The 27,904-nt window shown below is 44.1% G+C and overlaps 1 pseudogene; it reads left to right on the top strand.

Moving 5' to 3' along the window:
• Nucleotides 1-7,944: 7,944 nt before the first annotated feature.
• On the top strand, nucleotides 7,945-8,062 carry LOC126215467 (5S ribosomal RNA; annotated as a pseudogene).
• The last annotated feature ends 19,842 nt before the right edge of the window (nucleotides 8,063-27,904 follow it).

Here is a 27,904-nt window from a genome sequence, read left to right as displayed (position 1 = left end):
GACGCCTTCCTGAGGGACTAATGACCTCAGCAGTTGAGTCCCATAGTGCTCAGAGCCAGAGCCTTCCTGAGAGACAATCTCTACTCCTTCCAAATTAGTAATATAAGTGTAGACCAGATGTGGCATGAATTCAGAGAAATAGTGTCGGCAGCAATTGAGAGGTTTATATTAAATAAATTAACAAACGGTGGAGCTGATCCTCCTTGTTACACAAAACAGGTCTGAATACTGTTGCAGAAACAACGAAACAAACATGCCAAATTTAAAAAGACGCAAAATCTCCAAGATTGACGATCTTTTACAGAAGCTCGAAATTTAGCACAGACTTGTGCGAGATGCTTATAATAGTTTCCACAACGAAATATCGAAACTTGGCACATAATACTAAGGGATTGTGGTCGTATGTGAAATATGTTAGCGGCAAGACACTATCAATGCCTTCTCAGCGCGATAGCGATGGAGATACTATCGAAGACGGTGCTGCCACAGCAGATTTGCGAAACACAGCCTTCCGAAATACCTTCAGAAAAGAAGACGAAGTAAACATTCAAGAATTCGGATCATGAACAGCTGCCAACTTGAGTAACGTAGAAGTAAATATCCTCGGAGTAGTGAGGCAACTTAAAATCACTTAAGAAGAGCACGTCTTCTGGTCCAGGGACCAGTATTTAAAATACTGTCATAAACTACTAATTAAGAGTTACAATGTTATGTTAAGAATTTAAGACAATGCTGCAAGTATTATTGTTACTGACTGTGTGTGTGTGTGTTTAGGCAGCGTAACTAACGACGTGCACAATACCCGAAATTTTTCGTCCAGGATTTGAGTATGATAGCATTTGGTGACTTCCTACAAACTTTACACATAATTTCAAACCTTTTACAAAACTTTTTCTCTCTCACACCACCCTAATGCAATTTTCGCAAGATAGATCTTCATTGGGAGAAAGTTCTTTTTTAATTTTTTTCCGCTTAATATCGGGGTAATACTTAAATTTTACTTCAGTCGTAATTTGGTTAGGCAAGAGTTCTAAATTCTAAATCATCTTACGTTTTAATATCTATGTTCCTTTATTAACTTCAGTTTACGCCTGATCAATTTGAGGCGATTCACAAGGGCGGTGTTTAACAATTTCATGCGTGATGCAGCTCTCATTGTAAACAATCTGAGAAACAATTTAACAATTTCCGACCACATTATTCTTCACAACAAGTTGTTGGAGACAATAATTTGCCACTTCCGTTTGTCTGCATTAGGCATGATGTAAAGAACTGTTATTTTCACGAAAACTGAACATTCATTGCTTGCACGCTCGAAATAACATGTACTTTAAGGTTCTGCTGTGTCAGCTGTGAATTTTATTGACTTAATTTCCCCGTGGTTTAAATTAATAATCTGGAAGAAGAGAAAAACTGCAGTGAATAAAGTTGTCGAAGGCGATACGATGGTGCTCTGCAGTCCCCCCCCCCCCCCCCCCCCGGAGTGTTATCGAGTATTATTACGCTGAATGAAAATTTGAAAATTGAGGAAAGACGTACCTGGAAAACACAAATAGTTCTGGCAACAACCATAGCGGTTAACAGTCACAATAACTTTCTGAGCGAAAGAGTTCCCAGTGTGTTTTATGGTCCAAGCTTTCTCAAGTTGCACTGGAAAACTATATCAACACGGTCCGAGCAAATAATCCAGTTAACGATTCCCTCAATTTTAAGACAATTCTACGACTTTCCTTTATTACATAAAAATTGTAAATGCGTTTTCCATCGCTAAATAGCTAAACTGTTCGCAGAAAAAAGTGCGGAAAACCGCTCGTAACTTCGGCTGACAGACCTAAACTCACGTATAGCTTACGGTTAGTCTTCGCTGTGAGGTTACTTGGGCTTCAGCCAATAACGGAACGTTTTCTATCATCTGATCTTGAAATTTTATGATTTTTAAGCTTTAATTACATGGAAATATTTTTTTGAGAACATTGACCGAAAATACTATTTGATTGTTGTCATCATTTACAATGTCCGCCCCTGGTAGCTGAGTGGTCAGCGCGACGGCCCGGGGGCCGTTAGATATGAGGACTAGTAACGTCAACAGCTTATGAAGAAGCACTACGTTGGTACAAAAATAAACGTTTTGTGTGTTCACTTACTTTGTTCCAAAACACACAGCATTTCTCGTTTCAGCCACAATCGATGGCCCTTAAAAATTACATTTTTTCGTTAAAAGTGTCTTTAGTTGGAAAACTCGACAGATAATGAACTTTCGCATATTAACCTTATGGTAAATCTCCTCTTCGTGTGCTATCATTTGCCAAAATGTCGTTTCGATATATCAAACCGTTTATGAAATATGAAGAATGTTGTGAATATTTTCATTCTTTATCGCTGGCGCGGCGCGATCGCAAATGAATGCTCTACATAAAAAGAAAGCAGGTGTTGACAGATGTGAAAATTACCGAACTATCAGTTTAATAAGTCACAGCTGCAAAATACTAACACGAATTCTTTACAGACGAATGGAAAAACTGGTAGAAGCGGACCTCGGGGAAGATCAGTTTGAATTCCGTAGAAATGTTGGAACACGTGAGGCAATACTAACCTTACGACTTATCTTAGAAGAAATATTAAGAAAAGGCAAACCTACGATTCTAGGATTTGTAGACTTAGAGAAAGCTTTTGACAACGTTAACTGGAATACTCTCTTTCAAATTCTGAAGGTGGCAGGGGTAAAATACAGGGAGCGAAAGGCTATTTACAATTTGTACAGAAACCAGATGGCAGTTATGAGTCGAGGGACATGAAAGGGAAGCAGTGGTTGGGAAAGGAGTGAGACAGGGTTGTAGCCTCTCCCCGATGTTATTCAATCTGTATACTGAGCAAGCAGTAAAGGAAACAAAAGAAAAATTCGGAGTAGGTATTAAAATTCATGGAGAAGAAATAAGAACTTTGAGGTTCGCCGATGACATTGTAATTTTGTCAGAGACAGCAAAGGACTTGGAAGAGCAGTTGAACGGAATGGACAGTGTCTTGAAAGGAGGATATAAGATGAACATCAACAAAAGCAAAACGAGGATAATGGAATGTAGTCAAATTAAATCGGGTGATGCTGAGGGAATTAGATTAGGAAATGAGACACTTAAAGTAGTAAAGGAGTTTTGCTATTTAGGGAGTAAAATAACTGATGATGGTCGAAGTAGAGAGGATGTAAAATGTAGACTGGCAATGGCAAGGAAAGCGTTTCTGAAGAAGAGAAATTTGTTAACATCGAGTATAGATTTAAGTGTCAGGAAGTCGTTTCTGTGAGTATTTGTATGGAGTGTAGCCATGTATGGAAGTGAAACATGGACGTAACCAGTTTGGACAAGAAGAGAATAGAAGCATTCGAAATGTGGTGCTACAGAAGAATGCTGAAGATAAGGTGGGTAGATCACGTAACTAATGAGGAGGTATTGAATAGGATTGGGGAGAAGAGAAGTTTGTGGCACAACTTGACTAGAAGAAGGGATCGGTTGGTAGGACATGTTTTGAGGCATCAAGGGATCACAAATGTAGCATTGGAGGGCAGCGTGGAGAGTAAAAATCGTAGAGGGAGACCAAGAGATGAATACACTAAGCAGATTCAGAAGGATGTAGGTTGCAGTAGGTACTGGGAGATGAAGCAGCTTGCACAGGATAGAGTAGCATGGAGAGCTGCATCAAACCAGTCTCAGGACTGAAGACCACAACAACAACAACAACATAAAATCATTTTTCTGGAAATTGGTGACAGATAGAGACCTCCACCAAAGTCTGAAGAAAAGTTCGGTATGTTACCTGAGTTTCATATGCAGCAACTTATCATGTAATCGCGCCAAACGCAAATTCTTAGCGACCCTCGCGGGGTAGCCGCGCGGTCTGGGGCGCCGTGTCACGGTCAAGGGCGCCGTCTCACGGTTCGTGCGGCTTCCCCTGCCGGAGGTTCGAGTCCTCCCTCGGGCATGGGTGTGTGTGTTGTCCATAGTGTACGTTAGTTGAAGTTAGATTAAGTAGTTTGTAGGCTTAGGGACCGATGACCTTAGCAGTTTGGTCCCATAGGACCTTGCCACAAATTTCCATTTTTTTTTAGCTACCCTATTTTTGATTGCAAATTTTTTCCAGTTTCGCGTCGTTACTTAAGTGCAAATTTCTACATCTACATGGATACTCTGCAAATCACATTTAAGTGCCTGGTAGAGGGTTCATCGATCCACCTTCACAATACTCTATTATTCCAATCTCGTATGGCACGCGGAAAGGATGTACACCTATATATTTCCGTACGAGTTCTGATTTTATCGTGGTGATCGTTTCTCCCTATGTAGGTCGGTGTCAACAAAATATTTTCGCAGTCGGAGGAGAAAGTTGGTGATTGGAATTTCGTGAGAAGATTCCGTCGCAATGAAAAACGCCTTTCTTTTAATGATGTCCAGCCCAAATCGTGTATCACTTATGTGACACACTCTCCCATATTTGGCGATAATACAAAACGTGCGCCGGCCAGTCTGGAACCGCGCGACCGCTTCGAATCCTGCCTCGGGCATGGCTGTGTGTGATGTCCTTAGGTTAGTTAGGTTCAAGTAGTTCTAAGTTCTAGGGGACTGATGACCTCAGATGTCCCATAGAGCCATTTGAACCATTTGAACAAAACGTGCTGCCCTTCGAACTTTTTCGGTGCACTCCGTCAGTCCTGTCTGGTAAGGATTCCACACCGCGCAGCAGTATTCTAAAAAGAGGACGTACAAGCGTAGTGTCCTGCCAATAAAACGCAGTCTTTGGTTAGCCTTCCCCATAACATTGTCTATGTATTCCTTGCAATTGAATTTGTTCGTAATTGTAATACCTTGGTATTTAGTTGAATTTACGGCTTTTAGATTAGACTGAATTATCGTTTAACCGAAGTTTGAGTTCCTTTTAGCACGCATCTGGATGATCTCACACTTTTCGTTATTTTGGTTCAACTGCCACTTTTCGCGCCATTGAGATATCTTTCGCAGTAACTGTGATAATTGACGAAATCATGGGCTCGTCATCATGAAACTGATATATAAAGCTATAAGTAACGCAAAAATGATTTTGTTTTTACAGAATAGTTCCTGTAAATTGTCTCGATTCTGTCAGGTCAGCGCACCGCTGACCGGCCGAAAGCAGGCAAACAGTGTCGGCCTCCACATCTGAACAGACTAAACTGGCCCAGCGCTTTGGACGAAAACTGGTTCAAAAATGTTCAGATGTGTGTGAATTCCTAAGGGAACAAACTACTTAGGTCATCGGTCTCCAGACTTACTCTCTACTTAAACTAACACACACTAAGAACAACACAAACACCCATGCCCGGGGGAGAACTAAAACCTCCGGTGTGGATGGTCCGGGAAACTGGTCACTGCTTTTCGGCCACCGTATTCAGCGCGGACTCTGCCAACCCTAATTTGGAAATATTCTACTAAGTATGGTAGCTGTGAAGTACAGTGCTCCATTTGCTTTAAAATATTAAAAACTGTAGGAGGTAATAACAAACTTGCAACACTTTACAAGGAGAAAATAAGCACATTGTTCCTTGGAAGAGAATGTAAATTTGATTGATATGCCTACAATTTTATTGATGTTCTATATACTTGGGATAATAACTGAACCCGTAATTTTGTATGTGCTTCGGTATGAAAAGCTGGTATCATCCAAAAATGACGATTCATAGTAGTCATCAACTGTAGTCCGATTAAAATTACTTGCTATTTGATACTACAGGCATTGGAGCTGGTTACCTCCAGTCGGAGTGCTCAACATCACGCCGAACCATCCACCGTTGCCAAACTGCCACAACAATTGGTCAGTTGACTTCCAAATCCTTGTCTGGCCATATTTCACCACTCACATAGAAACACCACGCGCAAGATTCTAATAAAATACGTTTCATACGCAGTGCTAAGCAAACACTACCGGATACTTTCGCACAAGACGCAGTTCCGCGTGAAATGTACAGTTATCATAACCACAGACATCGGATTACATTAGATACGCTTCGCACGATGTTGCGTGAAGCCGAATTTTTGAAGGCTGCAGTTCTTCATTGTGACTGGGTCACAATAGTTATACTACTTTGTTGCATAGCGCAGTCGTTAGCGTACAAATGTAACACGTAGAAGATCGTAAGTTCGAGCTTCGTCGAAAATAGTGAAATTTTTAATTTGTGAATCAAATTAAAATAGATTCTTATTTGTATTCAGTTAATTGGTTTAAATTATCTTCTATTTCTAATACTTTGTCATGTCATTTTCATTACCATATTGATTTTTAATTTGTTATTTTTCTTTCTATCATTCCTTTTTCGTTTGAAATTTGCTTTTGTCACCTGCTGTCTGTAACCAAGTGTCAACGAGTACCGTTCATCGATTGGTAACGCGACAGCTCGTGTAGCCAGTGTGGAGATAGTTTGTGATAACCAATGACATCGAGAAATTACAGTTTGCTTTTAGTGTTGAAACCGAATTTTTTCCTGTCTTGAGTTTGCTCATAGAGGATAAGCTTTAATCGCCGTGAACAAAGCGATCATAATTTTAGTTATGCCGCAGATTGTTGACCTCCGTTTTCTCGGACACATTGCACATAACGAAATTGTGGTTAGCTTAGTATTTGAGTTTAAATTTGGGGCTAGAAAACACGTCGTCTGGCGTAGTTCAGTTGTCGACAGAGCATCTCGCATTTCCGTCATACCTCGCGGTGGCAGCTTCCAACAACGCTCCGCATTACACATCAACAGCATTTATGAAGTGACCCGCCGTGTGTCGCCTTCGTAAGATGGAAATGTCGTGTGGCTAGGGCTTCCCATCGGGTAGACCGCCTGGTGTAAGTCTTTCGAGTTGACGCCACTTTGGTGACTTACTTTGTCGATGAGGATGAAATGATGATGATGATGATGACAACACAAATTCTCCGACCCAGCCGGGAGTCGAACCCGTGCCGTTAGGTATGACATTCCGTCGGCCTGACCACTCAGCTACCAGGGGCGGACTTCATGAGATACTGCAGGTTGTCCGCGTGGAGATTGGCAGCCAGAAACAAAAGTTGTTGTAGGGATGGCGATTATCGCCAAAACAACCGGTTTTCGGTTATATCAGTTTTTCCAACGCCAGTTTACACTGAGTCTTAAAACAGCTCCAAAAAAATGGTTCAAATGGCTCTGAGCACTATGGGACTCAACTGCTGTGGTTATCAGTCCCCTAGAACTTAGAACTACTTAAACCTAACTAACCTAAGGACATCACACACATCCATGCCCGAGGCAGGATTCGAACCTGCGACCGTAGCAGTCGCACGGTTCCGGACTGCGCGCCTAGAACCGCGAGACCACCGCGGCCGGCAACAGCTCTAAAACCCGGTTTCTATAACAACCGAATTTCATTTTTTTTATTCCTATTATTTGTTGAAAAAAAAAGATATATCGAACAAAGATTGGAATATTAAATTGAATATGCAAATAAGACAAATTAATCTGTCCACTGTTCGCTGCTTTTCTCGGAGAGTGATAAGTGTTTGAATACTACAGACCACATTCATTCTGATTTTTTTTAATCTCTGCTCAAAAATCATGTTGTAATTTAGGATCATACCACCACCTGGACATTACGAATAATCAGTGCTGAAGGTGAAAACTGAGTTTGGAGTACAGTTTTTCGTGCTAATTTGTTCATTTTCAAGGGCTACGAGCAGATAGAGGCATATTATGTAGACACAGGCAGCAGATAAGCTCCTTTCTACTTTTATTGTAAACTGTGAATCAATTGTTAAAGTTTTAAATTTTCTGATTGTATGATGTTGCAACTTTGTTGTGGTTTCTCCTGTCTTTAATCTTTTAAAGCAAATCCACCATTCAGGATTGCCCCAAGTTCTGGAAATCAAAGAATGTCAGGGAATTTCAGACGCGTCAGGGAAATCGGGGGCAACGGCCTTGCCGCAGTGAATTCACCGGTTCCCGTCAGATCACCGAAGTTAAGCGCTATCGGGCGTGGCCGGCACTTGGATGGGTGATCATCCGGGCCGCCATGCGCTGTTGCCATTTTTCGGGGTGCACTCAGCATCGTGATGCCAATTCAGGAGCTACTCGACCGAATAGTAGCGGCTCCGGTCAAAGAAAACCATCATAACGACCGGGAGAGCGGTGTGCTGACCACACGTCCCTCCTGTCCGCATCCTCAGCTGATGATGACAGCGGTCCGATGATCCCTATGGGCCACTTATGGCCTGATGACGGAAATGAAATGAAATGATCGTATGGCATTGTTGGCCGGGAGGCCCCATGCGGGGAAGTTCGGCCGCCGTATTGCAAGTCCTTTTTAGTTGACGCCACTTCGGTGACTTGCGAGTCAATGATGATGAAATGATGATGAACACACAACACCCAGTCATCACGAGGCAGAGAAAAATCCTTGACCCCGCCGGGAATCGTACCCGGGACCCCGTGCGCGAGAAGCGAGAACGCTACCGCAAGACCACGAGCCGGAGGGCAGGGAAAACAGGGAAATTTGAAAAAAATGGGAAAATCTCGTTTTTGTCTGAGCAGATTTGTTTATGAGATATGGTGCGTCGTCGCTGGCTGGGCGCTGCTTCCCTATTTCCTCATTCTTACTGCATCTCCCCATCCTACGCATCCCCTCAGCTTGCAGCCAGTGCTGCCATCACTTTTTGCCGCTAGCCTAGCAGTTGCGGATGAGGTGGGGGCGGGGGGGGGGGGGGAGCGTGGATCTGATTGTCGGAGATTATTGACGCAGCGACCAGAGACAGCGGTCAAGTGTGCATAAGTCGTCTCTGAGAGATTGTGTGATTGTACATGTGCTCTCGTTTTCTGACAAAGGCTATGGCCGAAAGTTTAGCTGTGAGACTGTGCTTGTCTTTTTTTACGTGCCTGTCTGCGGCTCAGCGATCATGTTTATGGTGAATTGCTACATATCCTCATTAGTACCGATTCCAGAGTATTTGCGGAAGTTAGCTGTCGCATGAATTGATCACTGCGGTCTCATTTCAACAACATGGTGTCTGTGACAGGTGAATTACTGGCCACACGAGTGGAGTTCTACGATGGGCCAAAACCGCAGGCCATTTCTGCCGATCTGAAGCCCATCGTTTCCCATTAATGTGGACGACCTGCCCATCGGATCTAGTCTCACTGATCTACTGGTAGGCCGGATGTGTTTGTGTAGCATAATGCAACGAATTTTCGTGGTTTATCCATGGACCTGGGACTGCGGTGCTCCTCGGCAGGCCAGAGGTTCAAAAATGGTTCAGATGGCTCTGAGCACTATGGGACTTAACATCTGAGGTCATCAGTCCCCTAGAACTTAGAACTACTTAAACCTAACTAACCTAAGGACATCACACACATCCATGTCCGAGGCAGGATTCGAACCTGCGACCGTAGCGGTCGCGCGGTTCCAGACTGAAGCGCCTATAAACGCTCCGCCACAACGGCCGGCTTAGGCCAGAGGCCATGGACGATGGATTTCAGGAATTGCGACAAGTACATTGTACCGTGTGGCGTTTTATAGACATCTCATTTATTCTAGTACGTTTTGGCACCTCGAAAGTAGTTTATATATTAGGAAGTATGGACGATAAGAAGAAGAAAATTGTAACAGTCACTGGCAGTTTGTACGCTACGTACTCATAGATTTCTTGAAAGAAAAATCACACAATACCTGTAAAATAATAGACATAACACAGTGGGTAGTAACTGACAATATCGAACATAGTAGAACCAACATTTTATTGGTGGTCACGTATAGTGTTGGTTTACACAGCTCTCCCCCGCCTTATACACTTCTTTAAAGACACCTACATTTTTCTGAGGTTATTTGTGAAATCGGTGAAGGTATTTTAAATGTCTTGCGACTCCATGGGATTGCTCTTCATTGATTGGTAGGGCACTTGATAAAATACTTTGCTAGGGCTGGTGCCATTTCTGTAATACAACTAATGAGACCAGATGCGACAAGTCTCATACAGTCCATGTACACACGTAGCATCCAATAGGCCTTGCCACATTGTGTACATTATTGTGTCGGCAATGCTGTACCAACTTCTGTGCCATATGTTTGTTGCTCTTTTCCGTCGCTTTTTCCATTTTCTATAATAATGCAGAGGTCCAAAACAACGGAAATTTTACGAATAAAAATTACTCCTTTTTAAAGAATATTTCTCTAAAAACCAAAAATTTTAGCATTGGATCTATTATTTTTGACATGTCGGTTTTTTACCCGTTTCTTAGCAAAAAATTAAATACATGTTATGTTGTTGTTGTTGTTGTGGTCTTCAGTACTGGGATTTGTTTGATGCAGCTCTCCATGCTACTCTATCCTAAGCAAGCTTCTTCATCTCCCAGTACCTACTGCAACCTACATCCTTCTGAATCTGCTTAGTGTAGTCATCCCTTGGTCTCCATCTACGATTTTTAAACTCCACGCATGCCCTCCAATACTAAATTGGTGACCCATTTATGCCTCAGAACGTGTGCTACCAACTCACCACTTCTTCTAGTCAAGTTGTGCCACAAATTTCTCTTCTCCCCAATTCTGTTCAATACCTCCTAATTAGTTATGTAATCTACCCGTCTAATCTTCAGCATTCTTCTTAGCACCACATTTCAAAAGCTTCTGTTCTCTTCTACCCAAACTATTTATCGTCCATGTTTCACTTCCATACATGGCTACACTCCATACAAATACTTTCAGAAACGACTTTCTGACTCTTAAATCTATACCTGATTTAAGAAATTTCTCTTCTTCAGAAACGCTTTCCTTGCCATTTCCAGTCTACATTTTATATCCTCTCTACTTCGACCATCATCAGCAAAACTCCTTTACTACTTTAAGTGTCTCATTTCCTAATCTAATTCTCGCAGCATCACCCAATTTAATTCGACTACATTCCCTTATCCTCGTTTTGCTTTTGTTGATGTCCATCTTATATCCTCCTTTCAAGACGTCGTCCATTCCGTTCAACTGCTCTTACAAGTCCTTTGCTGTCTCTGACAGAATTGCGATGTCATCGGCGAACCTCGAAGTTATTATTTCTTCTCCGTAGATTTTAATATCTAATCCGAATTTTTCTTTTGTTTCCTTTACTGCTTGCTCAATATACAGATTGAATAACATTCGGGATAGGCTACAACCCTGTTCAAATGGTTCAAATGGCTCGCAGCACTATGGGATTGAGGTCAGCAGTCCCTTAGAACTTAGAACTACTTAAACCTAACTGAGGACATCACATACATCCATGCCCAAGGCAGGATTCGAACCTGCTACCGTAGCGGTCGCGCGCTTCCAGACTGTAGCGCCTTGAACCGCTCGGCCACCTCGGCCGGCTACAACCCTGTCTCACTCCCTTCCCAACCTCTGCTTCCCTTTCATACCCCTCGAATGTTATAACTGCCTTGTGGTTTCTGTACAAATTGTAAATAGCCTTTCGCTCCGTGTATTTTACCCCTGCCACCTTCAGAATTTGAAAGAGTATTCCAGTCAACATTGTCAAAAGCTTTCTCTTAAGTCTCTAAATGCTAGAAACGTAGGTTTGCCTTTCTTTAATCTATCTTGTAAGATAAGTAGTAGGGTCAGTATTGCCTCACGTTTTCCAATACTTCTACGGAATCCAAACTGATCTTGCCCGAGGTCGGCTTCTACCAGTTTTTCCATTCGTCGGTAAAGAATTCGCGTTAGTATTTTGCAGCCGGTAGTTATTAAAGTGATACTTCCGTAATTTTCACATCTCTCAACACCTACTTTCTTATGAGACCAAATACGTGTTATACCGAGACCAAAAATGTACCGCAAAACAGCGGTTATTCAGAACTAAAATACTGGTATCTGATTTAATTGATTGGTTTTTCCCATCGCTAGGCTGTTGTTGCATGCTATGCGGAGTGCGGAGCTGCCTCGTGTTTCTCTTTTTCGTATGCTGCCGGTACAAGCCGAAGCTGGGAATGAAAAATTTACTGAAATGAGAGTGGGAGTCATTGGCTAAGGATGCTGACTGGATGTTTTTGTCTATGCCCCATTATTTCAGGAATCCTTGTGACAGGTCTGAAAGAGATCTTAAAGGTAAATTGCTGTTACTTTTGAATGAGCATTTGGGCGAAGCCAAGGACATGTTGGAATTTTTATTATCGTCACGGGCTTCCTTCATTTTTGAAACACATTGTCTACTACGCACTGCTACGCCATTGATGGTGACTGATACTTTTTTAATCCTTAAACATTTTTTCTCAGTACACCTCAAGCTAAATTATACATTACCTGGCGAAATTGAACTGTTGTACAAATACTCTCCTAGCTTTATTAATTAGTGTATATGTACCACATTGTATAATTGGTCTTACTAAAAATAAATTTTTCATAGAGGTATTTTAACATCACTCAAACACCAGCACGAACTTATCTTACTGTAATCAGCTTCTCAACAGAATAAATAGCAAGTCGAAAATATAGGTTCTGGTTTCTCAGAGTTGCTCCAAAAAGTGGAATCTCTCTGGACGCATTCCATGGAATTCAAGAAACTTATGCTCGTGTTGGGAGAGCTCACGAGAAACCACAGTTGAAAATGTTTCATATTGATAGCATTGTACTGGTGCATCCAGTACTCTCTTTACCTTTTCAGTTTTTTTAGCTTTAAATATTCGTAAGCCGCAATAACATTCTCTTCAGAATAGTTCATGATTGCAACTGAGCTAGAAACGTGATTCGTGTTGCCTTGTTTGCCGTGACGCAGATCGCCTCTCGTATCGTGTCGCACCGATAAGGTCCTGTCGCGCGATTTATGTTACAATGAATCTTATCGCCTCACTGTTAAGGATGAGAAAAACCGGTGCCGGTATTCTAGTTCTGAATAACCGGTAGTTTTCGGTATTTGTTTGGTCACAGTTATAGCAGTTGGGCCTTTTTTTACTGATAACCGAATAAAAAACGCAAATATCAGCTAGCCGTAACAGCAATGCCAAAATATTTCGTTTTTAAATAAATCATTCTTAAAAAAGGACATTTTTAGTCGTATAATTTGCAATGTTTTGAAATATTGCGTTATTATAGAAAATGCGAAAAGAGATCAGTGCTATTTTAACCCTGCAGTAGGTGCGTGCTGTATCGTTCCGTGATTAGGCGCTTCGGGGACTCCTGCCCCCCCCCCCCCCCCCCATTTCTGTTTATTGAAATGATCATCAAATGTTCTTTAGTTGCTTTTTCTATATTTGTATATGTATAGGGATGGAAGTAAAACACAAATTTCCAAAAAAAAAAATATTTTAGTAATTTATTTCAGAGACAGTTTACTCATACGGCATGCAAATGAGGGAAACACATCCACCTCTTACATTTATGACACCATTATCTAGTGTCTTGTGTTTCTGCCGTCCACACTCGTAACAGCGCCCTTTGGAACCTTCTCTGGGATTGTCTTGTGGTGTAACTGTTGAATTTATGTCCAGTAGAGCAAGTGCTGCCGCCGTAATTCAATGGGAATTTGAGGGACTGCAGATCTGTACTGAATTTGAGGTTTCATCATTACCCAGGCCAACCTCTGCAGAAACTCCGTTCTTTTCAATTATTTAGGTATTCTATAATTTGCTCGGTATATGCACTGTGCAGTCATGGCAGAAACACTAGTAAATTATAGAAAACAACCGTAGGCCACTTACGAATTTTCGACAAACATCATTTTTTAATTATGTGATCAAGTAAATCAACTCCATCCAATCTTTGTCATATTGTAAAAATTTAGAATGTCTGGTTTCAGTGAATTTCTTGTATCTTTGTCAATGGTATCATGACGCAATGTAGATATGAAGAGAACAGCTTGATTAACTTTAGGACAGTATGAAACTAGCGTACAATTCTCGTGGAAGCCAAACAAAGAAGAAAATTGAAGTCTTTGCTTATTAGGTAAAAACTTCTTGAGCATTTCCATCTTGTTTTTCCGGAGCTTTCCAACGTGTGTCAGTCCCTTGTCTTCTAGTAGCCTCTTAGCCAGTGGCATACCACTGAAGTCACCAGTAATGTTATGGCGAGACCCGCTGACAGGTTCCACTAATCTCAATACTATATCTGTAGGAGAATTATTGTGCTTGGAAGGACCCTCTGGCTAAGTGCCAGCATAAGTTTCTAAGTTGAACATATAGGCATTTCTAACATCTACCAAAGCAGAAGTCATAATGCCGTATTTGGCGGACTTCTCAGGAAGATACTGTCTGAATTGGCATTTTCCTCAAAAAGAAAGTAACTAGTCGTCGACAGTCAAATATTCACTTGGGACAAAGTGTTTTGAAAAATTATGAATAGCAGTCTCAAAAATATCTCTAATTGGAGCTAATTTATTATCAATTTCTTTTCGAAGGCTTCCTTACGTCATCAAAATGTAAAGGTCTCAGAAGAAATTTAAATCTTTTTTTCACTCACACAGAATTCTAAGCCGTTTCCTCAAGAGTTACCCCAGAGAATGCTAGTGTTTTTTCTACAACGTCTTAGGGTTCCTGTAAGGTAGAGTAAGCCGAAAAGTGCTGTTATTTCAGTCTCATCAGTGAGTCTAACCTGTACATGTCTCTGATATTTAATTTTCAAATTTCTTACATAAATATTTGTGCATTTAACTATAATGTTATGAACACTACTGTCGAAGAAAAGATAACTTATCTTCAGAAAGTATTGCTGATGCTTGCATCTTGGGGCCAGGCAGATGAGTTATTATGTTCTGACTTTGTTCTCTCGTTTCCTTTAGGAAAAGACAGAGACCGTTTTGTTTTACTGCCCTCCCCAAGATAATAGGAAATACTAGACTCACTGTTCTGATTATCATATTCACTGCAGTGTGTTTAGTTTCAGTATCACGATCGCTACCCATTAGTTGATCATCTTCATCCGAATCAGATTCTTCAGAATCAAACACGTCATTTTCATCACTCTCTGCATCTTCTTTGAGCCACCTCACCCACACTTCAGATTCGGAAGACACATCCACACTTCTTTTCGTTGGGTTTGACATCTTTACTTTTACTTTACTTTACACGTGGCTAAGGCCTTATCGACCATACACCTGCTCTACGAGCCTCTTCCAATTATTTCTATCCAGGGAAATTGTTGTCCAATCAGAGTTGATGCCCATCCTAGCTGCATCTTCCCGGATATTCTCCATCCACCTAATTCGAGGTCTTCCTCTTCTTCTCTTTCCTTCTAATTTCTTAGTGGATGCTATTTTGGGTAGTCTGTTCTCCGGCATCCTTGCTACATGACCAGCCCAGTTCAGTCTTCTCTTCTTTAACATTTCCACAATGGTACTATGTTTGTACAGCTCCCGTAGTTCTTCATTTTTCCTTATCCTCCACTCCATGACATTTTCATCGAAGATTGGTCCAAATATTTTTCTTAGTATTTTTCTTTCAAATATCAACAGTTTTTCTTCATCTTTTTTCCTGAATGTAATAGCTTCACATCCATATAATGCTACTGGTACAATAGTTGACTGATAAAAACGGATTTTGAATTCAGTACTAAGTGATCTCATCCTTAAAATTTTGATACAGCTGTAAAAAGTTCTATTAGCTGCTGCTAGACGGGCGTCTATTTCTATTTCTGCTCTATTGTCTCTGCTAAAAAGACTCCCTAAGTACTTGAAGTGGTCAACTGCCTTGAAAGTGAGACCATTTACGGTCAGTGGTGTATTCTTTTGCAGTTTTTTACTTATGACTAGATATTCTGTCTTTTCTTCATTCACATGAAGTCCAGCTTTCTCAGCTATTTTGTAATAATTTTGCATCATCCTGATTAATTCAGCTTTTGAAGTGCTTATTAAGGCTACATCATCTGCATAAGCAAGTCTAGTAATGTTCTGTCCCTGCAGTTGGATACCTTGTGGATTAGTTTTGGTGAATTCTCTATCAATCTTCTCTAAGATAATATTAAATAGAATAGGTGAGATGGCATCCCCTTGTCTCAGTCCAGTGTACACCTTAAAATTTTCAGTCTCTCCTGCAGGTGTCTTAACTTTGCATATGGTTTCTTCCAAACACATTTTAACTAATTTGATTAATTTTAATGGTATTTCAAATTCTTTCATGGTGTTTAAGAGTGTGTGTCGGTGTATGCTATCATAGGCCTTCTTGAAGTCTATAAATAGAATATGGATATCTACATTAAATTCCCATGCCTTCTCATTTATTTGTCTCAGTGTGAATAAGTGATCCGAAGTGGATCTGTTAGTGCGGAAACCACATTGGTAGTCCCCAATGAGTTCTTCGGTTATGGGAATCAGTCTGTGTAGTATACACATCGCCAAAATTTTATACGTGACATCGAGTAGGGCAATTCCTCTGTAGTTAGCACAGACAAGGGGATCATTCTTCTTAAAGATGGGGGTTTGACATCACTAAAATAAAAATAAAAAAAATGTTTATGAGTATCAGTTTCTGTAAAGTATAGTACATGTTGAAGACTGCATAAGTAATCACTTTAGTTAACATAGGTATTTTTTCATAATAATAAAAATCTTAAATATTGTACTTGCAACGAATTTAGTATGAAAAATGTTTAAAGAAAGAAAACACCTACCTTAAGAAACTGGCGCGTGGTGGACAGTTATACCCCAACTCACTTCAACGTCCTGCTGCTCTCTGTTTAGCTGTCCAACTGACGTTCGCTGTAAATGGATCTTCAGTAATGCACCCATTGGAAAGGCACTGAGCGTGGGAGCGCTGCACCTTTAAGCATAACGGAAATAATCACAGTGCAAAAGCTCTGGGTGACATGTGTACCCTACGCGCCCACTCCAGGGTTAATAACAATGCTGACAAAAACGAGCGACAGTTACATATCATGGAGGATTAATGCAGCATTGCTAAGACAAAAATGCTCCTGTTGCCGTTTGTCTTGGCGTTAAGGTGCGCGTGCACGTCCAGTGTGCTAGACTTGAACCCACCTGTTGTGTATCGCAGTTTCTCACTCTCGTTCCTGAATATCCGTTGTGCTGTAGAATGGTGTCAACCATAGTCGGGAAATATTTTTACGAAGCAGTGAAGTACAATTCTGCATTTATTTAATAGCTGAAATATTTGTCTGTCATTTCTAGGAAATAAAAATGAGGAAGAAATTGAGGTGAGAGTAATAAATTAAAAACTTTACAACAATTCATTCGTAGTACACAATTAAAGTAGCCTGTGTCTACCTAATACGCCCTTGTCTGCTGTTAGACATTGAAAACGGACATAGTAACGCGAAAAACAGAGTCCTTTAACCTCAGTTTCCACCATTTGTCACTGATTGTTCATAATGTCCAAATAGTGGTTTGATCCGCGATGAAATGATTTTGGAGCAGGGTATAAAGAATTAAAATCAGTACAGAGCACTGGTGATTGTTTTGTAATATACAACCATATCATCACTTTCCGAGAAATGCAGAGAACGGTGGATGGTTAAGTTTTATTTGCTTATTCTGTTTAATATATTGTTCCTACGTACCTTGAAAAAGGAATTCAAATTTTTTCAGTCTTTGTTGATTTCTATGTTTTTTACAGGAAATAATACGAATAAAAAAACCGAAAATCGTTTGTTTCAGAAACCCATTTTTTAGACTTGTTCTAACACTCAGGATAAACTGGCGTTGCAAAAAACCGATATTACCGAAAATCAGTTGTTTGAGGGATAAGCGCCATCCCTACTCTGTGTCAACCGCGCCGTTCTGTCCCTGGCACGGCACGCTCACTGCTCGGTCAATTGTTGGCCCGTTGGTGAGCGTGCGCGCAATCGTTAAGAATGTTGGACTCAGGGTAAACTGGCGTTGCAAAAAACCAATATTACCGAAAATCAGTTGTTTGAGGGATAAGCGCCATCCCTACTCTGTGTCAACCGCGCCGTTGTGTCCCTGGCACGGCACGCTCACTGCTCGGTCAATTGTTGGCCCGTTGGTGAGCGTGCACGCAATCATTAAGAATGTTGGACTCAGGGTAAACTGGCGTTGCAAAAAACCGATATTACCGAAAATCAGTTGTTTGAGGGATAAGCGCCATCCCTACTCTGTGTCAACCGCGCCGTTGTGTCCCTGGCACGGCACGCTCACTGCTCGGTCAATTGTTGGCCCGTTGGTGAGCGTGCGCGCAACCGTTAAGAATGTTGGACTCAGGGTAAACTGGCGTTGCAAAAAAACGATATTACCGAAAATCAGTTGTTTGAGGGATAAGCGCCATCCCTACTCTGTGTCAACCGCGCCGTTGTGTCCCTGGCACGGCACGCTCACTGCTCGGTCAATTGTTGGCCCGTTGGTGAGCGTGCGCGCAATCGTTAAGAATGTTGGACTCAGGGTAAACTGGCGTTGCAAAAAACCGATATTACCGAAAATCAGTTGTTTGAGGGATAAGCGCCATCCCTACTCTGTGTCAACCGCGCCGTTGTGTCCCTGGCACGGCACGCTCACTGCTCGGTCAATTGTTGGCCCGTTGGTGAGCGTGCGCGCAATCGTTAAGAATGTTGGACTCAGGGTAAACTGGCGTTGCAAAAAACCAATATTACCGAAAATCAGTTGTTTGAGGGATAAGCGCCATGCCTACTCTGTGTCAACCGCGCCGTTGTGTCCCTGGCACGGCACGCTCACTGCTCGGTCAATTGTTGGCCCGTTGGTGAGCGTGCGCGCAATCGTTAAGAATGTTGGACTCAGGGTAAACTGGCGTTGCAAAAAAACGATATTACCGAAAATCAGTTGTTTGAGGGATAAGCGCCATCCCTACTCTGTGTCAACCGCGCCGTTGTGTCCCTGGCACGGCACGCTCACTGCTCGGTCAATTGTTGGCCCGTTGGTGAGCGTGCGCGCAATCGTTAAGAATGTTGGACTCAGGGTAAACTGGCGTTGCAAAAAACCGATATTACCGAAAATCAGTTGTTTGAGGGATAAGCGCCATCCCTACTCTGTGTCAACCGCGCCATTGTGTCCCTGGTAGGGCACGCTCACTGCTCGGTCAATTGTTGGCCCGTTGGTGAGCGTGCGCGCAATCGTTAAGAATGTTGGACTCAGGGTAGACTGGCGTTGCAAAAAACCGATATTACCGAAAATCAGTTGTTTGAGGGATAAGCGCCATCCCTACTCTGTGTCAACCGCGCCGTTGTGTCCCTGGCACGGCACGCTCACTGCTCGGTCAATTGTTGGCCCGTTGGTGAGCGTGCGCGCAATCGTTAAGAATGTTGGACTCAGGGTAAACTGGCGTTGCAAAAAACCGATATTACCGAAAATCAGTTGTTTGAGGGATAAGCGCCATCCCTACTCTGTGTCAACCGCGCCGTTGTGTCCCTGGCACGGCACGCTCACTGCTCGGTCAATTGTTGGCCCGTTGGTGAGCGTGCGCGCAATCGTTAAGAATGTTGGACTCAGGGTAAACTGGCGTTGCAAAAAACCGATATTACCGAAAATCAGTTGTTTGAGGGATAAGCGCCATCCCTACTCTGTGTCAACCGCGCCGTTGTGTCCCTGGCACGGCACGCTCACTGCTCGGTCAATTGTTGGCCCGTTGGTGAGCGTGCGCGCAATCGTTAAGAATGTTGGACTCAGGGTAAACTGGCGTTGCAAAAAACCGATATTACCGAAAATCAGTTGTTTGAGGGATAAGCGCCATCCCTACTCTGTGTCAACCGCGCCGTTGTGTCCCTGGCACGGCACGCTCACTGCTCGGTCAATTGTTGGCCCGTTGGTGAGCGTGCGCGCAATCGTTAAGAATGTTGGACTCAGGGTAAACTGGCGTTGCAAAAAACCGATATTACCGAAAATCAGTTGTTTGAGGGATAAGCGCCATCCCTACTCTGTGTCAACCGCGCCGTTGTGTCCCTGGCACGGCACGCTCACTGCTCGGTCAATTGTTGGCCCGTTGGTGAGCGTGCGCGCAATCGTTAAGAATGTTGGACTGAGGGTAAACTGGCGTTGCAAAAAACCGATATTACCGAAAATCAGTTGTTTGAGGGATAAGCGCCATCCCTACTCTGTGTCAACCGCGCCGTTGTGTCCCTGGCACGGCACGCTCACTGCTCGGTCAATTGTTGGCCCGTTGGTGAGCGTGCGCGCAATCGTTAAGAATGTTGGACTCAGGGTAAACTGGCGTTGCAAAAAACCGATATTACCGAAAATCAGTCGTTTGAGGGATAAGCGCCATCCCTACTCTGTGTCAACCGCGCCGTTGTGTCCCTGGCACGGCACGCTCACTGCTCGGTCAATTGTTGGCCCGTTGGTGAGCGTGCGCGCAATCGTTAAGAATGTTGGACTCAGGGTAAACTGGCGTTGCAAAAAACCGATATTACCGAAAATCAGTTGTTTGAGGGATAAGCGCCATGCCTACTCTGTGTCAACCGCGCCGTTCTGTCCCTGGCACGGCACGCTCACTGCTCGGTCAATTGTTGGCCCGTTGGTGAGCGTGCGCGCAATGGTTAAGAATGTTGGACTCAGGGTAAACTGGCGTTGCAAAAAACCGATATTACCGAAAATCAGTTGTTTGAGGGATAAGCGCCATCCCTACTCTGTGTCAACCGCGCCGTTGTGTCCCTGGCACGGCACGCTCACTGCTCGGTCAATTGTTGGCCCGTTGGTGAGCGTGCGCGCAATCGTTAAGAATGTTGGACTCAGGGTAAACTGGCATTGCAAAAAACCGATATGACCGAAAATCAGTTGTTTGAGGGATAAGCGCCATCCCTTCTCTGTGTCAACCGCGCTGTTGTGTCCCTGGCACGGCACGCTCACTGCTCGGTCAATTGTTGGCCCGTTGGTGAGCGTGCGCGCAATCGTTAAGAATGTTGGACTCAGGGTAAACTGGCGTTGCAAAAAACCGATATTACCGAAAATCAGTTGTTTGAGGGATAAGCGCCATGCCTACTCTGTGTCAACCGCGCCGTTGTGTCCCTGGCACGGCACGCTCACTGCTCGGTCAATTGTTGGCCCTTTGGTGAGAGTGCGCGCAATCGTTAAGAATGTTGGACTCAGGGTAAACTGGCGTTGCAAAAAACCGATATTACCGAAAATCAGTTGTTTGAGGGATAAGCGCCATCCCTACTCTGTGTCAACCGCGCCGTTGTGTCCCTGGCACGGCACGCTCACTGCTCGGTCAATTGTTGGCCCGTTGGTGAGCGTGCGCGCAATGGTTAAGAATGTTGGACTCAGGGTAAACTGGCGTTGCAAAAAACCGATATTACCGAAAATCAGTTGTTTGAGGGATAAGCGCCATCCCTACTCTGTGTCAACCGCGCCGTTGTGTCCCTGGCACGTCACGCTCACTGCTCGGTCAATTGTTGGCCCGTTGGTGAGCGTGCGCGCAGTCGTTAAGAATGTTGGACTCAGGGTAAACTGGCGTTGCAAAAACCGATATTACCGAAAATCAGTTGTTTGAGGGATAATCGCCATCCCTACTCTGTGTCAACCGCGCCGTTGTGTCCCTGGCACGGCACGCTCACTGCTCGGTCAATTGTTGGCCCGTTGGTGAGCGTGCGCGCAATCGTGAAGAATGTTGGACTCAGGGTAAACTGGCGTTGCAAAAAACCGATATTACCGAAAATCAGTTGTTTGAGGGATAAGCGCCATCCCTACTCTGTGTCAACCGCGCCGTTGTGTCCCTGGCACGGCACGCTCACTGCTCGGTCAATTGTTGGCCCGTTGGTGAGCGTGCGCGCAATCGTTAAGAATGTTGGACTCAGGGTAATCTGGCGTTGCAAAAAACCGATATTACCGAAAAACAGTTGTTTGAGGGATAAGCGCCATCCCTACTCTGTGTCAACCGCGCCGTTGTGTCCCTGGCACGGCACGCTCACTGCTCGGTCAATTGTTGGCCCATTGGTGAGCGTGCGCGCAATCGTTAAGAATGTTGGACTCAGGGTAAACTGGCGTTGCAAAAAACCGATATTACCGAAAATCAGTTGTTTGAGGGATAAGCGCCATCCCTACTCTGTGTCAACCGCACCGTTGTGTCCCTGGCACGGCACGCTCACTGCTCGGTCAATTGTTGGCCCGTTGGTGAGCGTGCGCGCAATCGTTAAGAATGTTGGACTCAGGGTAAACTGGCGTTGCAAAAAACCGATATTACCGAAAAACAGTTGTTTGAGGGATAAGCGCCATCCCTACTCTGTGTCAACCGCGCCGTTGTGTCCCTGGCACGGCACGCTCACTGCTCGGTCAATTGTTGGCCCGTTGGTGAGCGTGCGCGCAATCGTTAAGAATGTTGGACTCAGGGTAGACTGGCGTTGCAAAAAACCGATATTACCGAAAATCAGTTGTTTGAGGGATAAGCGCCATCCCTACTCTGTGTCAACCGCGCCGTTGTGTCCCTGGCACGGCACGCTCACTGCTCGGTCAATTGTTGGCCCGTTGGTGAGCGTGCGCGCAATCGTTAAGAATGTTGGACTCAGGGTAAACTGGCGTTGCAAAAAACCGATATTACCGAAAATCAGTTGTTTGAGGGATAAGCGCCATCCCTACTCTGTGTCAACCGCGCCGTTGTGTCCCTGGCACGGCACGCTCACTGCTCGGTCAATTGTTGGCCCGTTGGTGAGCGTGCGCGCAATCGTTAAGAATGTTGGAACTGCATAACGCGGTCCAAATTTTGGGTGGATAGTAAAATCTGTGTGTGCTTGCAGAGACGTAGACGATAAAGCAGTTTAGCTAATGAGTAAATAGAAGCTTTCGAAATGTGGTGCTATAGAAGAATGCTGAACATTACGTGGATAGATCGCGTAACTAATGAGGTACTGAAAAGAATCGGAGAAAAAGAAATTTACGGCACCACTTGGACCGCATGAGGCCCAATACAAATATCAGTATATGAGCATCCGTCATCCATAAAATTCGTTGTGAAAAGATATGATAAACAGAAACCTAACCGTAAAGGCAAGATGAAACATGCAGCAACATTTTTCGAAGATTTTGGAAATATATTTCACAATATTCGAAAAAATATTAAAATTTTTTGTATATGTGAGGGCATGTTGCCAGTCGGTTTTTAGGTGGAATGCATATTGTTGCAACGGCCATCCATCTAAAAGAAGTTTGAACTTTTACAAATCGTACCTATCCATTAACAATTATCTCCTTCTGCACAGTCATGCGCTACGTATGAAATCTTCGTTTGTAAGCACAAATGTTTGTGAACAGTTATTTTCTAGAGTAAAGCACACAAAGCGTAAAAATAGAACCAAAATCTTAGATGAATACCTTCTGAACGTCCTGCGAATCGCAACAACTTCGGTCGAGCAAAAACCAAAGCCAAACGTCACATTAATTCTGTGATTTTTAATTACTTATATATAAAATTATTGGTGAAATCGCATATACACTCAGTTTTAATTTTCTTGTTTAAGCGTTTAACACTGACGTGAAGTGACAAAACTCACGAGACACTCCTAATATCGCGTCGGACCACTGCCTCTATAGCCGTCCATACTGAAGAACTGAGCAGGATTTTGTGCACGAACGGACCTCTTGATTATGTCCCATAAATGTTCGATGGGATTCATGTCGGGCGAGCTAGTTGGCCAGATTATTCTCTCAAACTGTCCAGATGTACTTAAAACGAATTGCGAACAACTATGGCCCGGTGACATGGCGCATTGTTATCCATAAAAATTGCATCGTAGTTTGGTATCATAAAGCCCAAAAATGGCTGGAAATGATCTCCAAGAAGCCAATATAACTTTTTGCAGAGAATGATCGGTTCAGTTGGACCATAGGACCCAGTTCTTTCCATGTAAATATATCCCACACTATTACGGAGCCACCACCAGCTTTCACGGTGCCTTGTGGACAAGTTGGGTCCATGGTTTGGTGTCTACGCCCCAATCTAACCGTATCATCATCTCTTACCAAATGAAATCGACCCTTACCTGTCCAATCTCCGCATCGGCCATACCAGGCTGACCCATGGTTTTCTTTTGCGTGATGAGCCACCCCCGCTATGTGGTTGTGGAACCTTTCAGTCAGTGGCCCACATTTTGGTTGAATGCCCCCTTATTTTGGCTCTGCGTGCTAAGTACAGACTCCCCCACACTTTACCTTAGATGTTGGCTGACGATTCCCGGATGATCTCTGTGGTTCTCGGTTTCCTCCGGGAGAGTGGTTTTTCTCAGTTTTAAGGTTTTTAATCTCTCTCTGGTGTTGGGGCAGGGCGGTGAGTGTTTGGGTGTCTCCCACTGTAGGCAGTGTTCAGAGATTCCCGATTCACCTCCCTGACGGGAATCCTCTTCCCCTTTTACTCTGTTTTTACCCTTTTTTTTTAAGGCTTGGTTAGTCTTTCTATTCCCATACGTACTTTCTGCATTATAGCAGTTGTACCTTTTAAGTCACAGGTGGTCTTGCCTATGCTGCTTCAGCATAGTGTTGGGTTCGTTCTCTTGCCGACTTCCCTCATTTTGTTTTTTTACCAATGACAACGTGACTGCCCTTTTACGTTTTTCCCTTTTTCCGTTTTACTGTTCTGACTTTTCTGAGATGTCCAATTAGCAGAATGGAGTATATTTGAAACAAGGGACTGATGACCTTACTGTTTGGTCCCTTAAACCTCAAACAACCAACCAACCAACCAACCTTACCTGTCCAAACCTCGGTTTTCGTGTCGTCTAAGATCAACCGATATGGCGACAAGCCCACGGAAGGCGTTGCAGGCGCTTTCGTACTGTTGCGAACTGCACTCGCGTCGATCGTCTGCTGCCATAGCCCAATAACGCCAAATTTCGCCGCACTGTCCTGCGTCCCACATTGATTTCTGCGATTATTTCACCTAATGTTGCTTGTCTGTTAGCACCGACAACTACCCAAAGGCCGCTGGTTTTGGTCGTTAAGCGAAGGCCGTCGACCACAGCGTTGCCCGTCGTGAGAGATAATGGCTAAAATGTGATAATAGCGGCATTCTCTTGACACTGTGGGTCTCCGAACATTGCATTCCATAACGATATCCGAAACGGAATGTCCCATGCGAGTAGCTTCAAATACCTTTTTTCGGACTGAAGACAACAACAATGCCGGCCGCGGTGGTCTAGCGGTTCTAGGCGCGCAGTCCGGAACCGCGCGACTGCTACGGTCGCAGGTTCGAATCCTGCCTCGGGCATGGATGTGTGTGATGTCCTTAGGTTAGTTAGGTTTCAGTAGGGGCTGATGACCACAGATGTTAAGTCCCATAGTGCTCAGAGCCATTTCAACAACAACAATAATAATAATTACACTACTGGCCATTAAAATTGCTACACCACGAAGATGACGTGCTACAGACGCGAAATTTAACCGACAGGAAGAAGATGCTGTGATACGCAAATGATTAATTTTTCAGAGCATTCACACAACGTTGGCGCCAGTGGCTACACCTACAACGTGCTGACATGAGGAAAGTTTCCAACCGATTTCTCGTACACAAAAAGCAGTTGACCGGCGTTGCCTGGTGAAACGTTGTTGTGATGCCTCCTGTAAGGAGGAGAAATGGGTACCATGACGTTTCCGACTTTGATAAAGGTCGGATTGTAGCCTATCACGATTGCGGTTTGTCGTATCTCGACATTGCTGCTCGCGTTGTTAAAGATCTAATGACTGTTTGCAGAATAAGGAAGCCGTGGGTTCAGGAGGGTAATACGGAACGCCGTGCTGGATTCCAACGGCCTCGTATCACTAGCAGTCGAGATGACAGCATCTTATCCGCATGGCTGTAACGGATGGCGCAGCCGCGTCTCGATCCCTGAGTCAACAGATGGGGACGTTTGCAAGACAACAACCATCTGCATGAACAGTTCGACAACGTTTGTAGCTGCATGGACTATCAGCAGACAGGAGCGCCTGCGGTGATGTACTCACCGACGAACCTGGATGCACGAATGGCAAAACGTCATTTTTTCGGATGAATCCAGGTTCTGTTTACAGCATCGTGATGGTCGCATCCGTGTTTGGCGACATCACGGTGAACGCACATTGGAAGCGTGTATTCGTCATCGCCATACTGGCGTATCACCCGGCGTGATGGTATGGGTGCCATTGGTTACACGTCTTGGTCACCTCTTGTTCGCATTGACGGCACTTTGAACAGTGGACGTTACATTTCAAATGTGTTACGCCCCGTGGCTCTACCCTTCATTTGATCCATGCGAAACCCTACATTTCAGCAGGATAATGCCCGACGGCATATTGCAGGTTCTGTCCGGGCCTTTCATGATAGAGAAAATGTTCGACTGCTGCCCTGGCGAGCACATTCTCCAGATCTCTCTCCAATTGAAAACGTCTGGTCAATGGTGGCCGAGCAACCGGCGCGTCACAGTACGCCAGTCACTACTCTTGATGAACTGTGGTATCGTGTTGAAGCTGCATGGGCAGCTGTACCTGTACGCGCCATCCAAGCTCTGTTTGACTCAATGCCCAGGCGTATCAAGGCCGTTATTACGGCCAGAGGTGGTTGCTCAGGGTACTGAGTTCTCAGGATCTATGCATCCAAATTGCGTGAAAATGTAATCACATGTCAGTTCTGGTATAATATATTTGTCCAATGAATACCTGTTTATCATCTGAATTTGTTCTTGGTGTAGCAATTTTAATGGCCAGTAGTGTACTTTATAATAATGCGTGGCCCGCCAGGGTAGCCTAGAGCGCTAACGCACTGCTTCCTGAACTCGAGTAGGCGCGCCGGACCCGGATCGAATCTTCGCGGCGGACTAACGATGAAGGCCGGTGTGCCGGCCAGCCTGGATGTGGTTTTTTGGTGGTTTTCCACATCTCACTAGGGAATACTGGACAGGTCCCCACGTTCGGCTTCAGTTGCACGACTCGCAGACATTTGAAACACGTTCGCACTATTCCATGGATTGCGCTAGACGCAGACAGTTGGGGTACACACGTCCCGTCCCGGGGGGAGGGTGTGGGAGAAGGGGTGGCGACAGGAAGGGCATCCGGCCACCCCTTAAAATTAACGCGCCAAATCCGGTTAACCATAACACCAGATCTCCCAAGCAGGGATTAATGCTTGGGAAGAGAGATCTTAGTAACAATCAATTAGTTGCCGTATTTGCTATAAAGTACCGAGGTGACTTAAAGGACGAGTGTATCCTTGACCTTGATATACGGGAGGTGTTGGTGATTTTTCCGCGTCCCTCGACGTGCAGTCGGGCAGCTTGCTGGTGTAACGGCGAACGGTGAGTTTTCCGAAGCGCAGGTGGAAACGTTGCGCCGGCGTTGTGGAAGGCGCAGATAAGCTCACTGAGAAGGCGCCACGTCCCTGCTTTCCGCTTTTACGGCTGCAGATAACGCAAGCTTTTTGTTCTGCAGCAGTGTATAGCCGCGTTAAGCTGGCGCGCTATGCTAGCGCACACGGCAGGTTTCAGAACACGCGTGAATTCACAACCCCTGTCAGTAGATTTCTCTCTATGTACCAAACATCCCGCATCACAGACTTGTGTTAAAAGGAATGTTTAGACTGGTCACCACAACGCTGGACTTAGGATATTCAGCCATTGTTAGATATTTTTAGACAGTTACATAATATACACTGATGTAACAAAAATCTTGGGATAGCGGTGTGTGCATATACAGTTTACGGTAGTATCGCTTACACAAGGTGTAAAAGGGCAGTTGATCGGCAGATCTGTCATTTGTACTCTGGCGAACCATGTGAAAAGGCTTCCGATGCAACTGTGTCCGCACGACTTAAGACTTTGAACGCGGAATGGTAATTGGAACTGGACACATGGGACATTCCATTTCGGAAATCGTTAGAGAGTTCCATATGCCGAGATCTACAGTGTCAAGTGTGTGTCGAGAATACCAGATTTCAGGCATTACAACGCAGAGACCGACGGCCTTCACGTAACGACCAAGAGCAGTGTCATATGGTTATAGTTGTTAGTGCCAGCAGACAAACAACACTGCGGTGAAATAGTCGCAGATATCA

This window comes from Schistocerca nitens, chromosome 12 (assembly GCF_023898315.1).
Source record: "Schistocerca nitens isolate TAMUIC-IGC-003100 chromosome 12, iqSchNite1.1, whole genome shotgun sequence".
In the NCBI taxonomy this organism is placed as follows: Eukaryota; Metazoa; Arthropoda; class Insecta; order Orthoptera; family Acrididae; genus Schistocerca; species Schistocerca nitens.
This window is presented reverse-complemented; position numbering and strand designations above follow the sequence as displayed.